General features: G+C 49.0%; 1 protein-coding gene across 4 annotated transcripts in view; it reads left to right on the top strand.

Moving 5' to 3' along the window:
- Positions 1-14,205, top strand: part of MBNL3 (muscleblind like splicing regulator 3) — a 77,062-nt gene that overhangs the window by 37,288 nt on the left and 25,569 nt on the right. The window lies entirely within an intron of this gene.

Genomic DNA, 14,205 nt, shown 5'->3' with positions numbered 1-14,205 from the left:
GACAGGGACCTCCAGGCAGGCTGGGGAGAGACTGTTCAGAAGGGCCTGTGGGGATAGGTTTGAAACTGGAACAGGAGAGATTTAGGTTGGACATCAGGAGGAAGTTCTGCGCAATGAGAGTGGGGAGACACTGGAACAGGTTGCCCAGGGAGGTGATTGAGACCCCCATGAGGCATTCGAGATCAGACTTGATGTGGCTCTGGGCAGCCTGATCTAGAATCACAGAGTGGTCTGGGTTGGAAGGGACCTCCAAAGATCATCCAGTCCAACCCCCTCTGCAGTCAGCAGGGACATTCTCAACTAGATCAAGTGGCCCAGAGCCTTCTTGAGCCTGGTTTTGAATATCTTCAGGGAAAGGGCCTCAACTACTCCCTGGGCAACCTGTTCCACTGGTTCACTACCCACTTAGTTGGAGGTGCCCCTGCTGCCTGCAGGGGGGTTGGACAAGATGATTTTTGGGGGTTCCTTCCAACTCAATGCAATCTGTGAATCTGGTTCACCTTTCCAACCTGTTTGCTCATGGAGACACAAGCCCTGTGCTCAAGCTTGGGTGTTTGTCTGTGCTGCACAGATTGTGGCAGTGTCTTCCAGAGGGATGTTTGATGCTGTCTTGTCAGGCACTGGAATAGGCTTCCCAGGTTGGTGGTGGAGTCACCATGCCTGGAGGTGTTCAAGAAACCTGTGGCCATGGCACTTTGGGCCATGGTTTAATGGTCATGGTGGTGTTGGGTTGATGGTTGGAATGAATGATCTTAGAGCTCTTTTCCAGCCTTAATGATTCTATGATTAGCAGCAAAGTCTTCCTCACACAATAACCTGTGACAGGGGTCATCCTTGGCTTTGAAAGCCCAAGAACTGAGCTCCTCTCTGAGGTCTCACCAGTCAGTCACCCCTGAAACATGCTAGCTATGTCCTCCTCCACGATTCTGTCTTGCATCTTCTTGCAAGCTGTGGCTCTCCTCTCCTCTGCAAGATTCTGGGCATCAAGTGGGAAGGTCTTGCCCCCAGGTGGATGTTTGACCAGTTAATTCCCATACATCCCAGAAGCAGGGAATGCCAGGATTCCAAGGGATCCTATTGTAGGTTTTGGTCTTGCACTGAGGAGTTGTGTAAAGTTGTGCCCCACACTGGGGCAAGAGGCCACACTGACTCTCTCTGACTCTATGGATTGTATTGGTGGCTTAACACTGGGAATGGTGAATCCCACCCAGACTAACACTTCTTTTATGCCTGGCTGTGAGGCTCATTTGACAGCATTTGTCCCAGCAGAGCTGTGCTGGTGTCACAGCTCTGTCACTTGTTTTTCACAATACCAGCAGGAGAGATTTGCTTCTGTTCAGGTAGGGAGGGAAGCCTGTGGGAGATGAGTGTTTGAATAGCAGGTAGCTCAGAGAAGCCTTCACTGCCTTCCCCTGCATTTGAGTATCAGTTAAAGCAGGTTTTCAGGATGGAGGACCTTGTTACACCAGGGAGAGGATGGCTTGTAGCTACTGGTTGGTGTAGCTGGGAGGGGTGATGGCTGTCAGCTGAGGTTGAGTCTCTCACTGGATGTATTTTAAGAAATGTCAGTGGTCTTCAAGCAGCTCTTCAGTGCTGACAGAAATAAGCTGCACATTTTTAACCAAGAGCTTAATTAGGAGTTCTCCATTTAAAATTGGAGCTGAGTATCTTTCCTAAGGCAGTGTGCACTTGATGAGCAGTGGGTGGGTGAGGGTCCTTGTGCTGTGCCATAAAAGGAGGTCTGGCTGGATCCCTCAGATGAACTCTTCTAGCCTGAAGGTGTACAGGTGCAAGGTCCTGCACCTGGGTCAGGGCAATCCCAACCACAAATCCAGGCTGGCCGAGGAGTGGCTCAAGAGCAGCCTGGAGGAGAAGGCCTTGGGGGTGTCAGGTGGTGACAAACTCCCCAGGAACCAGCACTGGTCCCTGGCAGCCCAGCAGGCAGCTGTGTGCTGAGCTGCATCCAGAGCAGGGAGAGCAGCAGCACAGGGAGGGGATTCTGCCCCTCTGCTCTGTTCTGCTCACACCCCACCTGCAGCACTGCCTCCACTTCTGGGGCCCCCAGCATAAGAAGGATATTGAACTGGAGCAGGCCCAGAGGAGGCCACCAAGATGATCAGAGGGCTGGAGGACCTCCCTTGTGGGGACAGGCTGAGGGAGCTGGGGCTGTTCAACCTGGAGAAGAGAAGGCTTCAGGGAGACCTTAGAGCAACCTTCCAGTACCTGAAGGGGCTCCAGGAGAGCTGGGGAGGGACTTTTGCCAGGGGCTGGGAGTGCCAGGATGAGGGACAATGGCTTTGAGCTGGGAGAGGAGAGATTGAGACTGGAGATGAGAAAGAAATTCTTTGGAGTGAGGGTGGGGAGACACCGGATCAGGTTGCCCAGGGAGGTTGTGGATGTGTTCAAGCCTGAAAACATTCAAGACCAGGTTGGATGAGCAGCCTGGGCTGGTGGGAGGTGTCCCTGCCCATGGCAGGTGAGGTGGAACTAATGGTCTTTAAATGCCCTTCCAGACTAAACCATTCCATGAATCTGTGAAAGTCCGTGAACCAGCCTGCACTTGGCCTTCAGGTGTCCTACCTACAGCACTTCTGCCCAAATGGGCATCAGCCTCAGCCTCTGTCATCCTGGCTTTGAAAGGCTCAGATGTCCTCACAAGAAACTGGTGAAGGGCTCTTCCTTGTTGGAGGCTGTTGTGCAGTTTGCTGTAAGATCTTGTGAAGGAGCTGTGTTCCAGTGGGCAGAGGTGCCCAGCATCCCTTCCTCATGGCTCTCTGCAACCATTCCAGGGTCAGCTCCTCAGGCTGATGTGTGTGTGTGACAGCTTTATCTCCACTCTGCCATGTGAGCTAGGAAAATGCTGCTTACTCTTCCCAGTTTGAAGATGGAAAAGTGAGGCAGAAGAGAAAATGAGCCACAGAGAAAGTCTTCAGTTGCTCTGTGCCTTAGCTGCAATCTGCTGTATTCTTTGCACCTCCTTTTTGTGGTGCACACCAGGAGGAGATCCTGAATTCCCACAGAGTGGTAGCACTGCTCTCCTAGCTACCAAAAGCCAACTTTTCCTGTTTGGGATTTTCCTCTGTGGGGAGTTCACAGTGGACTCTCTTTGCTTGGCTATTCAAAACATCTTTGGGATTTCCTCTTTGGAAAGTTCTCATCTTCCCATTTTGCAATCTTGCAGGTCCAGTTCACTCCTGCAGTTTCACTCCTGCCTTTTAAATTACCTCAAAGACCAAAGGTGTGGGTTTGTCTAGTTAAGTGCTCTCATTTCAGAGGTAACCTTATCTGATGAGAAAAATCCCTGGTTTCTAAATTGTGCCACGAGGGAGACATGGGCAGAGAAATAAAAAAAAAAAACAACAAAATTTGTTCTCCAGTGACTGCTCCCTTCCTGCTTTCCCACACTTTGCTCAGAGCAGACCAGCTCTTGGTCTAGTTCCTGCTGCCTGACTTGCTCCACACCAATTTCAGGACAAACAAGAGATTGCTCTGTTGACTGCCTTTAATTTCCCCAAGATGCTGCCAGTGGAAGCAGGCTCTGAGATTTAGTTGTGTGGGTTTTTTTTTTCTTCCCAGTCTCTCTCTCTAAATGATAAGGGTGGGGCCTCCTTCTGGCTGCATCTGAGATTCTTCAAAGCAGAAAATATTCTATCAGATGCAGCAGCAGAACAAATCCCATGTGATCAGAAAGCTGATCAACGGGATGCCTGCTTAATTGGGATGCTTGCCAGGGAGGAGATTTGGAGCTGCTGTGCTTAATAGCTCCAAACAATAGCTGAATGTTTAGGCATTTGAAAGAGCATTTTCACCAGGAGAGCTATCACCTAGGAGAAGGAAAAAAATAAGTCAAGACTCCAAAAAGAAAACAAACAACCAAAACCCCCCCAAATAACCACCACCAACCACAAAGAAAAAAAAACAACCCACCAAAAAACCCACTCAAAATAACCAAGAAACCTAAAATAGCCAACCAAAAAATTCAAAATAACCAACCAAAAAATCTCAAAATAACTAACCAAATAAAAATAACCAACCAAAAAAACCCAAAGTAACCAACCAAAAAAAACCCCAAAATAACCAACAAAACTCCCCCCCAAATAACCAACCAAATAAAATCAAAAATAACCAACCAAAAAACCCAAAATAACCAACCAAATGAAATCAAAATAACCAACTTAAAAAAACCAAAATAACCAACCAAATAAAACCAAAATAACCAACCAAAAAAAGTCAAAATAACCAACTAAAAAAAATCCCCAAAATAACCAACCAAAGAAAATCAAAATAACCAACCAAAAAACCCAAAATAACCAACCCAAAACCCCTTAAAAATAACCATCCAAAAATCCCCAAAATAACCAACCAAAAACCCTCTAAATAACCAACCAAATAAAACCAAAATAACCAACCAAAAAAATCTCAAAATAACTAACCAAATAAAAATAACCAACCAAAAAAAGTCAAAATAACTAAAAAAAATCCCCAAAATAACCAACCAAATAAAATTAAAATAACCAACCCAAAACCCCAAAATAACCAACCAAAAAAAATCAAAATAACCAACTAAAAAAAAAAACAAAATAACCAACCAAAAACCACCAAAATTGCCAACCAGAAAAACCCCAAAATAACCAACAAAAAAAAAACCCCAAAATAACGAATCAAAAAACCCAAAATAACCAATAAAAAAAATACCCAAAATAACCAACCAAAAAACCCCAAAATAACCAACTAAAGAAACCCAAAAATAACCAAGAAAAAACCCACCAAAAATAACCAACCAAAACAAACCAAAATAACCAACCGCAAACCCCAAAATAAGCAACTAAAAAAACCAAAATGACCAACTAAAAAAACCACAATAACTAACCAAAACCCCCCAGATAACCAACCAAATAAAACCAAAATAACCAAGCAAAACACAAACCAGAACCAAAACAAGACCCAACTGAAACCAACCAACCAACCAAAACCCCAACCCAACCAATCAAAGCAAACAAGCCAAAAACCAACCCCAAAAAAATGCTAAACAACCAAAACAACAGAAGGGCAAAATAAGCAACAGGGCAATGAAGCTGGGGAAGGGTCTGGAGAACAGGGCTGGGGAGGAGCAGCTGAGGGAGCTGGGGGTGTGCAGTGTGGAGAAGAGGAGGCTGAGGGAGACCTCATTGCTCTCTGCAGCTCCTGAGAGGAGGCTGGAGGGAGGTGGAGGTTGGGCTCTTCTCCATGGTATCAGGTGATAGAAGGAGAGGAGAAATGGCCTCAGGTTGCACCAGGGGAGGGTTAGGTTGGAGATGAGGAAAAATGTCTTTGGTGCAAGAGTGGTCAGGGATTGGAAGAGGCTGCCCAGGGAGGTGGTGGAGTCCCCATCCCTGGAGGTGTTCAAGAAACCTGTGGCCATGGCACCTGGGGCCATGGTTTAATGGCAATGATTGTGTTGGGTTGATGGTTGGACTGGGTGACCTTAGAGCTCTTTTCCAGCCTTAATAATTTTATGATTCTCTGGCATAAAACCACAAATAACTTCTACCCAACAACAAAAAAAACCAACCCCATAAGAGCACCAAACATAACAACTTTTCCCCCTGCTTCTTAAAATAGCCTTGAATGTGGCTGTCTGCAAGCTTGCATCTAAACATTCACTGCCAGATCTTCCTGCACCACCACTGACTTAGGCTGGAGAGTTGGACAGGGAGAAATTGAATGAAATTCAACAAGAGCAAGGATATAGGCTTACACCTGGGAAAGAACAACCTCATGGACCAGGATAGATTGGGGACTGACCTGTTGGGGAGTAGTGAAGGGGAAAAGAACCTGGGGGTCCTAGTGGGTGGAAGGTTGACCATGAGCCAGCAATGTGCTCTGGTGGCCAAGAAGGCCAGTGCCGTTCTGGGGTAGATCAGAAGGGCTGTGGTTAGTAGCTCAGAGAGGTTCTCCCCCTCTGCTCTACCTTGGTGAGGCCACATATGGAATATTGTATCCAGTTCTGGGCCTCTCAGCTCAAGAAAGATCTTAGGGAACTGCTTGAAAGAGTCCAGCACAGAGCCACCAAAATGATGGAGTGGAAGATCTTCCTTATGAGGAGAGCCTGAGGGAGCTGAGGCTCTTTGGCTTGGAGAGGAGAAGCCTGAGGGTGACCTCACTGCTGTTGCTAAAGATGTAAAGGGGGAGTGCCCAGAGGCTGGAGCCAGGCTCTGCTGGGGGATGCCCAATGGCAGCACAAGGGGCAGTGGTGGAAGCTGAGGCATAGGAAGTGCCATGGAAATAGGAGGAAAAATCTTAATCACTGTGAGGGTGACAGAGCCCTGGAACAGGCTGCCCAGGGGGGTTGTGGAATCTCCCTCTCTGGAGATACTCCAACCCCACCTGGATGTGTTCCTGTGTGATCTGCTCTAGGTGACCGTGCTCCAGCAGGCTTTTGGACTGGATGAGCTTTGGAGGTCACTTCTAGCCCCTAATATTCTGTGAAATCACAGAACCATCAGAAGCAAGCCCCTGATGCTGGCTGTTTAATGAAGGCACTGCTCAAAGAAGAACCCTGTCCCAGGTGGGCTGCCTGCTGCAGGCTGCTGACAAGCCTGCTAGGTGTGAATTAATGGTTGCTAGCAGAAGCTTCTTCCTCTGAAGTCCCTTGGTGTTGCTGCTAACCATTTGTGCATCAACGTTCAGTGCTCCTGATGCAGTTTTGAGCAGGCTGCTTCTTACAGCACTTCAAAACAAGTCAGGCAAGGCCTGGGATGTTTGTCTAGGAGAGAGCACAGAGGTGCCAAGTAGAAAGATGCCAGTAAAGCTTTGGCTTTTGAAAGTCCAAAGTGACCTTGGCTGTTGGCTTTGGTTGAGCTGTGGTGGAAGCTCTCTGGGCTGGTTTTGCCTCTGTCTCTGTTACACTGCATAAAAGTCAGGTTGAAGGTGGATGGAGCTGAGCTTTGGCATGGATACAGAGAACCATTTTCATCAGTCCTCAGTTTGCTTTCTCAGGGTCACAGAATCACAGAATGGTAGGGGTTGGAAGGGACTGTGAAGATCATCTAGTCCTGCCCCTATGCCAGAGCAGGGCACCCAGGAATATATCCAAGGCAGGTTTTGAATGTCTCCAGAAAAAGAGACTCCACAACCTCTCTGAGCAGCCTGCTCCAGGGTTCTGTCACCCTCCCAGTGAAAAATCTTTTCCTTATGTATATGTGGAACCTCCTCTGCTCCAGCTTGCTCTGTGTGTGCCAAAGCAGGACCACCCAGAAAGTGCTGCACCTTGAGCCTGATCTCCACCTTCTCCATGCTGTTTTATCCTTTTGCCTTGGCGCAAGGACAGACTTTTGGAGCTGGTTGTGCAGCTGGCTCAGCACAGGCTGCCAGCTGCCCTGCATAGTGCTGCCCTGGTAGCTGTGTCTGAGCAGGCAGTTGGACAGGGCACAGCAATGTGGACACTCCTGCCTCCACTCCTGCTCTGCAGCTTACTTTGCTGCTGTCCTGAGAACTTCTTTCCTCTCTTCTTCTTTTCAAGCCCTTCATCTTTTCTTCCTGTGAAGGCCTTTGTAGCCAGAACTGCCTGTACAGCCCTGAGTCACCCATGCCCCTGGAGACAGCCCAGACTTTTAACCCAGCTCTGCATCCCACCCTGGGCAGTGAGACCCTGCTGCCATCACTGGGTGCTGATGGAGGGGTTAAAGCACATAGAGAGCAACTTGCTGGGCCAGTGATGGTTGGAACAAGTGCTGGAGCAGATTCCAGCAGGTGTTTGGGGCATGTGTTTGCTCCATGTAGTAAACACCCTGATTTAGGTGTCTCAGCCTCTAGTCAAAGGCACACTAGGAATGAACAAACACACTCTGGCCCGCCCTGGATTGTGTGTGCCAAGAGACAGTGCTGTGGGACATCTACACCTGAATTTTACACTACAACAGCCCACAAAGGAGATATCTTTTGAGCCAGGAGTGTGTCTTTGTGGTCTGACTGGGGAAGCAAGCATCTCGAAACTCAATCACAGAAAATTCTATCTCAACATGAGGAAAAACTTCTTTGCTGTGAGGGTGCTGGAGCCCTGGAGCAGGCTGCCCAGAGAGGTTGTGGATCTTCTCTGGAGATCTTCCAACCCCACCTGGATGTGTTCCTGTGTGACCTGTCTTAGGTGATGCAGCTCTGGCCAGGGGGTTTGGACTCGATGGTCTCTGATGGTCCCTTCCAAGCCCTACCATTCTGTGGTTCTATGTGTTGGTAGTGAGCTGCATGCTTTGGCCAGCTGGATTCACTTCAGTGTGCTCAGCCTTCACATTAGAGGTTGCTTTTCCAGCCAGCCCCATGCAGTTGCACTGCAGGGGAACACAGCTTTTTTCTTTCTCTGAACATCAGCAATTGTGTTTTCAGTATCAGGGTCTTCAGCCTTGTCACTACAAGATCTTTATCTTCTGTGTTGCTGTCACCAGACTCATAAAAGCTGCCACTGTTTTTTGTGTAGCTGCTTAGCACTGACCTGCCTTCCCTCCTTCAGGCCATCAACACCTCTGTATTTATGCCAGGTCTTTCATTTTTAGGCTCTGAGGTAGCTCAGAACCAGCACTTCCCCCTGAGACAGTGCTTGTGTTCCACCAAACCCCAGGCTCTCCTCTGCCTTCCTCTTCTCACTCACAATTTCTGCTAGACCAAAGCAACTTCCAGTTTGCTAACAAAACCAGCTGCTCCAGGGACTGTCACTGCTGCTGGGGACAAATGCCCCTTCCTGGGACAGTCTTTTCTCTCTGCTCAACCTTCAAACCAATGTCTCCCATGCTGAGGATCTGTGAGGCCTTGTGTTCTCACCACAGCCATTTCAGCTGTTTTTTTTTTTCTTTCTTACAATCCTTTCAGTGCTCAGGACACCAGTCTGGTGAGCTGCTACTGGCCTGAACCCTACTGGTGCTGTACTGTGAGCTGTTTCTGATCAGGAGTCACTGGCAGTGTCTGCATATGCCAGAGGAGAGCACAAGAAGGCTGTGGATCTGCTGGGGAGGGTCCAGAGGAGTTCAACAAAGATGATCAGAGGGCTGGAGCACCTCTCCTATGAAGACAGGCTGAGCAAATTGGGTCTTCCCAGCCGGGAGAAGAGGAGACTCCAGGGAGACCCTCTTGCAGCTCAAAGCCATTGCCTCTTGTCCTGTCAGCACAAGCTCTTGTAAGAGGGGAGATTGAGACTGGAAATTAGGAGGAAAGTCTTTAGAGTGAGGGTGGGGAGACACTGGAACAGGTTGCCCAGGGAGGCTGTGGTTGACCCTCCCTGGAGGTGTTGAAGGCCAGGCTGGATGAGACCTTGAGCAAGCTGGGCTGGTGAGAGGTGTCCCTGCCCATGGCAGGGGGTTGGAACTGGATGAGCTTGAAGGTCCCTTCCAAGCCAAACCATTCTGTGCTTCTGTGAAGGAAACCTGCCCCTCTATTGCCTGGGTTTGCAAGAGGAGGGGAGCAGTGCTAAGTGGTGGTACTAGTGGTGGTACTTTTAGTGGTGGTACTTTAGTGGTGATACTTTTGTGGTGGTACTTTTAGTGGTGGTAGTAGTGCTGGTACTTTTAGTGGTGGTACTTTAGTGGTGATACTTTTGTGGTGGTACTTTTAGGGGTGGTACTTTAATGGTGGTACGTTAGTGCTGGTACTTGTAGTGGTGGCACTTGTAGTGGCAGTACTTTTAGTGGTGGTACTTTTAATGGCGGTACTTCAGTGGTAGTACTTTTAGTGGTGGTACTTTGGTGGTGGTACTTTTAGTGGTGGTACTTCAGTGGTGGTACTTGTAGTGGTGGTACTTGTAGTGGTGGTACTTTAGTGCTGGTACTTTTAGTGGTGGTACTTTAGTGGTGGTACTTGTAGTGGTGGTACTTTAGTGGTGGTACTTTTAGTGGTGGTACTTTAGTGGTGGTACTTTAGTGGTGGTACTTCAGTGGTGGTACTTCAGTGGTGGTACTTTTAGTGGTGGTACTTTTAGTGGTGGTACTTGTAGTGGTGGTACTTGTAGTGGTGGTACTTTAGTGGTGGTACTTTAGTGGTGGTACTTTAGTGGTGGTACTTCAGTGGTGGTACTTGAGTGGTGGTACTTGTAGTGGTGGTACTTGTAGTGGTGGTACTTGTAGTGGTGGTACTTTAGTGCTGGTACTTTTAGTGGTGGTACTTTTAGTGGTGGTACTTTAGTGGTGGTACTTTTAATGGTGGTACCTTTAGTGCTGGTACTTTAGTGCTGGTACTTTAGTGGTGGTACTTGTAGTGGTTGTACTTTAGTGCTGGTACTTTTAGTGGTGGTACTTTAGTGGTGGTACTTTAGTGGTGGTACTTTAGTGGTGGTACTTTAGTGGTTGTACTTTAGTGGTGGTACTTTAGTGGTGGTACTTTAGTGGTTGTACTTTAGTGGTGGTACTTTTAGTGGTGGTACTTTAGTGGTGGTACTTTAGTGGTTGTACTTTAGTGGTGGTACTTTAGTGGTGGTACTTTAGTGGTGGTACTTTTAGTGGTGGTACTTTAGTGGTGGTACTTTTAGTGGTGGTACTTTAGTGGTGGTACTTTAGTGGTGGTACTTTAGTGGTGGTACTTTTAGTGGTGGTACTTTTAGTGGTGGTACTTTTAGTGGTTGTACTTTAGTGGTGGTACTTTTAGTGGTGGTACTTTAGTGGTTGTACTTTAGTGGTGGTACTTTTAGTGGTGGTACTTTAGTGGTGGTACTTTAGTGGTTGTACTTTAGTGGTGGTACTTTTAGTGGTGGTACTTTAGTGGTGGTACTTTAGTGGTGGTACTTTTAGTGGTGGTACTTTAGTGGTGGTACTTTTAGTGGTGGTACTTTAGTGGTGGTACTTTAGTGGTGGTACTTTAGTGGTGGTACTTTTAGTGGTGGTACTTTTAGTGGTGGTACTTTTAGTGGTGGTACTTTAGTGGTGGTACTTTAGTGGTGGTACTTTTAGTGGTGGTACTTTTAGTGGTGGTACTTTAGTGGTGGTACTTTTAGTGGTGGTACTTTTAGTGGTGGTACTTTAGTGGTGGTACTTTAGTGGTGGTACTTTTAGTGGTGGTACTTTTAGTGCCTCTGTTTTACCCTAAAGCAGCACCAGCAGCTCAGTTGAGACTGGAGTGTTTGTTGTGCAGTCATAATATTGATCTGTCAGGTCTGCTGACTGGCTGCAGTCACAGGGAGTGAATGGGAGTTGTGTTGAGCAGAGCAGTGCTGTTTGGAGTGAAAATTACAGTTGGGTTCTGGCTGCAGGAAAGAAACTTGCTCGAATTCCCTCAGGACAGGCCTGGCACAGGGGACCTGCACAGACGTAAAGGGAGGAGAGATTTGGCTGGCAGCATCTTTATTACTGGTACTGATGCATGAGAGCCAGACTGGATTTCCCCATCCAAGACAGGCAGTCAGGGCTGGCAGTGAGCACAGCTCATCTTTTCCCCTCATCAGCCACAATAAATACAGAGCTCCCTGATGCCAGCTCACAAAGGAGCAGTTCTCGGAGTGCTTAGCACACTTCAGGCTCAAAGTGCCAGCACTCGGGGGGTGAATGTGTTGAGTGAGCTCTGCTGGTTCTCTGGCTGTGCCCCTGCTGGCTGCTGCGTGCCAGGCTCCTGCCTGTGGGCAGGGTGTGGAGCAGGGCTGTCACTTTCAGTCAGCAGCAGCGAGCACAGGGTTCAAGCGGGCAGAAGAAGCTGTTGTGAAACCTTGGGAAGGCAGCAGCAGGTGCCAGGGCGTGGAAATGGGTGAGCAACCAGCAGCAGCCATAAAAACCCCATCCTGCTCCATCACACAGCCCTCTCAGCATCTCCAGGAGCACAAGTGGGTCACACTCCTCAGCTGTTCCTCACACACAACTGTCCTCCCCTTGCTTCAGCTTGGGTTCAGCTCTGTTAGTCCTTGCCAATTGCCTTTTGAGCAGTGGCCTTGGAGTTGATGGACTGGTTTGGGTTGGAAAGGACCTTAAAGCTCATCCAGTTCCAACCCCCCTGTCATGGGCAGGGATATCTCCCACCAGCCCAGCTTGCTCAAGGCCTCATCCAGCCTGGCCCTGAACACCTCCAGGGAGGAGGCAGCCACAGCCTCCCTGGGCAACCTGTTCCAGTGTCTCACCACCCTCACTCTAAAGAATTTCTTCCTCATCCCCAGTCTCAATCTCCCCTCTCCCAGTTCAAAGCCATTCTCCCTCATCCTGTCACTCCCAGCCCTTGTCAAAAGTCCCTCCCCAGCTCTCCTAGAGCCCCTTCAGGTACTGGTAGGCTGCTCTAAGGTCTCCCTAGAGACTTTTCCAGGCTGAACAGCCCCAGCTCCCTCAGCCTGTCCCCATAGGGGAGATGCTCCAGCCCTCTGATCATCTTCATGGACTCCTCTGGACCTGCTCTAACACTTCCTTGTCCTACTTAGAGGGGGATTGTGTATCAGGGAGCAAGACTTGCCTCTCAGTGTCTAGTGGGGTGGAGAGGCTGGTGTATCATCTCTTCATGAATGTTTCTCATCCCTTCCCAGTGCTTTCTGGGGACTTCACTCAGTGTGAGGCATCACAACCCCCCAGTGTTCCTCTCTGGCTGCACTGATGCCCTGGCATCCTGTGCCTGAGCAGTGGGAGGAACAGAATCAGTGTGGTAGGGGTTGCAAGGGACCCCTGGAGATTGAGTCCAACCCCCACTGCCAAGGCAGGGTCACCTAGAGGAAGGTCACACAGGGCCACTCCAGGCAGGTTTTGAATGTCTCCAAAGCCAGAGACTCTACCACCTCTCTGAGCAGCCTGCTCCCATGCTCTGTCACCCTTAAAGCCATTCCTCCTCCTGTTTAGATGGAACTTCTTGCATTCAGGTTTGTGCCCATTGCCCCTTGTCCTCTCACTGGGCACCACTGAGAAGAGTCTGGCCCCATCCTCCTGACAGCTACCCTTGAAGTGTTGATCAGCACTGATGAGATCCCCTCTCAGTCTGCTCTTCTCCACACTCAAAAGGTCCAATTCTCTCAGTCTTGTACACATTCACAGGTTGCATTGGGTTGGAAGGGACCCTCAAAGGTCATCTTGTCCAACCCCTCTGCACTCAGCAGGCACACCTCCAACTAGATCAGGCTGCTCAGGGCCACATCAAGTGAGATGTTCCAGTCCCCTCACCACCTTTGTAGCCCTTTGCTGTACCCTCTTCAGCAAGTCCCTGTCCTTCTTCAACCAGGGAGCCCAGAACTGGACACAATACTCCAGATGTGGCCTCACCAGGGCAGAGTTGAGGGGGAGGAGAACCTCCCTTGTCCTGCTCGCCATACTTCTTGATATACCTCAGGTTGCCATTGACCTTCTTGGCCAGAAGGGCACATTGCTGGCTCATGGGCATCCTGTTGTCCAGCAGGGCTCTCCTCTTGGTTTCAGAAACCAGCTAGGTCTTTAGGCTGGCTCGTGGTCATGGCCAAGCCCAGACAGGGGAAACCTGCCTTGAAGGGCCTCCTGACATGTTGGAGAAATGTGTGTGCCACACCTCAGGATGCCCACCTGCTCCCTCAGGATGCCCACCTACTCTCTCAGGGTGCTCACTTGCTCTCTCAGGGTGCCCAGGGCACCTGCTGTATTGGGTGCTGGAAAAACACAGTGTAGGTTTTCACACACCTGCAACTCACACCTGCTGCAAGGTTTGGGCTGCTGTGGGTACATACAGCAAGTGCTGACACCATGCTGGGCCCCACAGCATTACCCTGTGCAGACTGGCCAAGCTGGAGAAGCTCCATAAAATGCCATTTACAGTGGGAATGGTGGCAGAAGTTCAGCAGATGCCACTGTAATTGGTGGTGCTCACACAAAAGGAAACAGTCGAAAGGATGCTGCCTTCTCACTGATGTGTTGGGGGAGTCACAGTGTTTGAAGAGCCTTGAAAAGCTTTTTCCAGCAGCAAAATGTGTGGAATGTCTGGGAGTCACAGAGACTGAAAGAGAGAAGAAGATGATTTAATAAAGAGCCCTGGCCTGGAAGATCTCTGGGTTTAATGGTTAAAGGCTCCCATCAGCTGAAGCAGGACTTGACTCAGGCTCAAATGAAAGAAAATGAGAAATCCGTCCCAGAAAGAGGATTATTTGGTTCTGCTACACTTACAGCACCCAGCACTGCTAATTCAGGAGGCTGTGTCTCCTCCTTGAGGAGAAGAAAGCGAGATGTGTGCTGACAGTGACCTGTCATCCCCTTTCCCATCAGCTCAGAAGCTGCTTGCTGTCACTCTGACCTGAGGAAGGGAGCATCACTAAGCTAAAGACAG

Source organism: Indicator indicator, chromosome 17 (genome assembly GCF_027791375.1).
Source record: "Indicator indicator isolate 239-I01 chromosome 17, UM_Iind_1.1, whole genome shotgun sequence".
Lineage (NCBI taxonomy): Eukaryota > Metazoa > Chordata > Aves > Piciformes > Indicatoridae > Indicator > Indicator indicator.
Note: the sequence above shows the minus strand (reverse complement) of the source record. Positions and strands in the feature narration are given on the sequence as shown.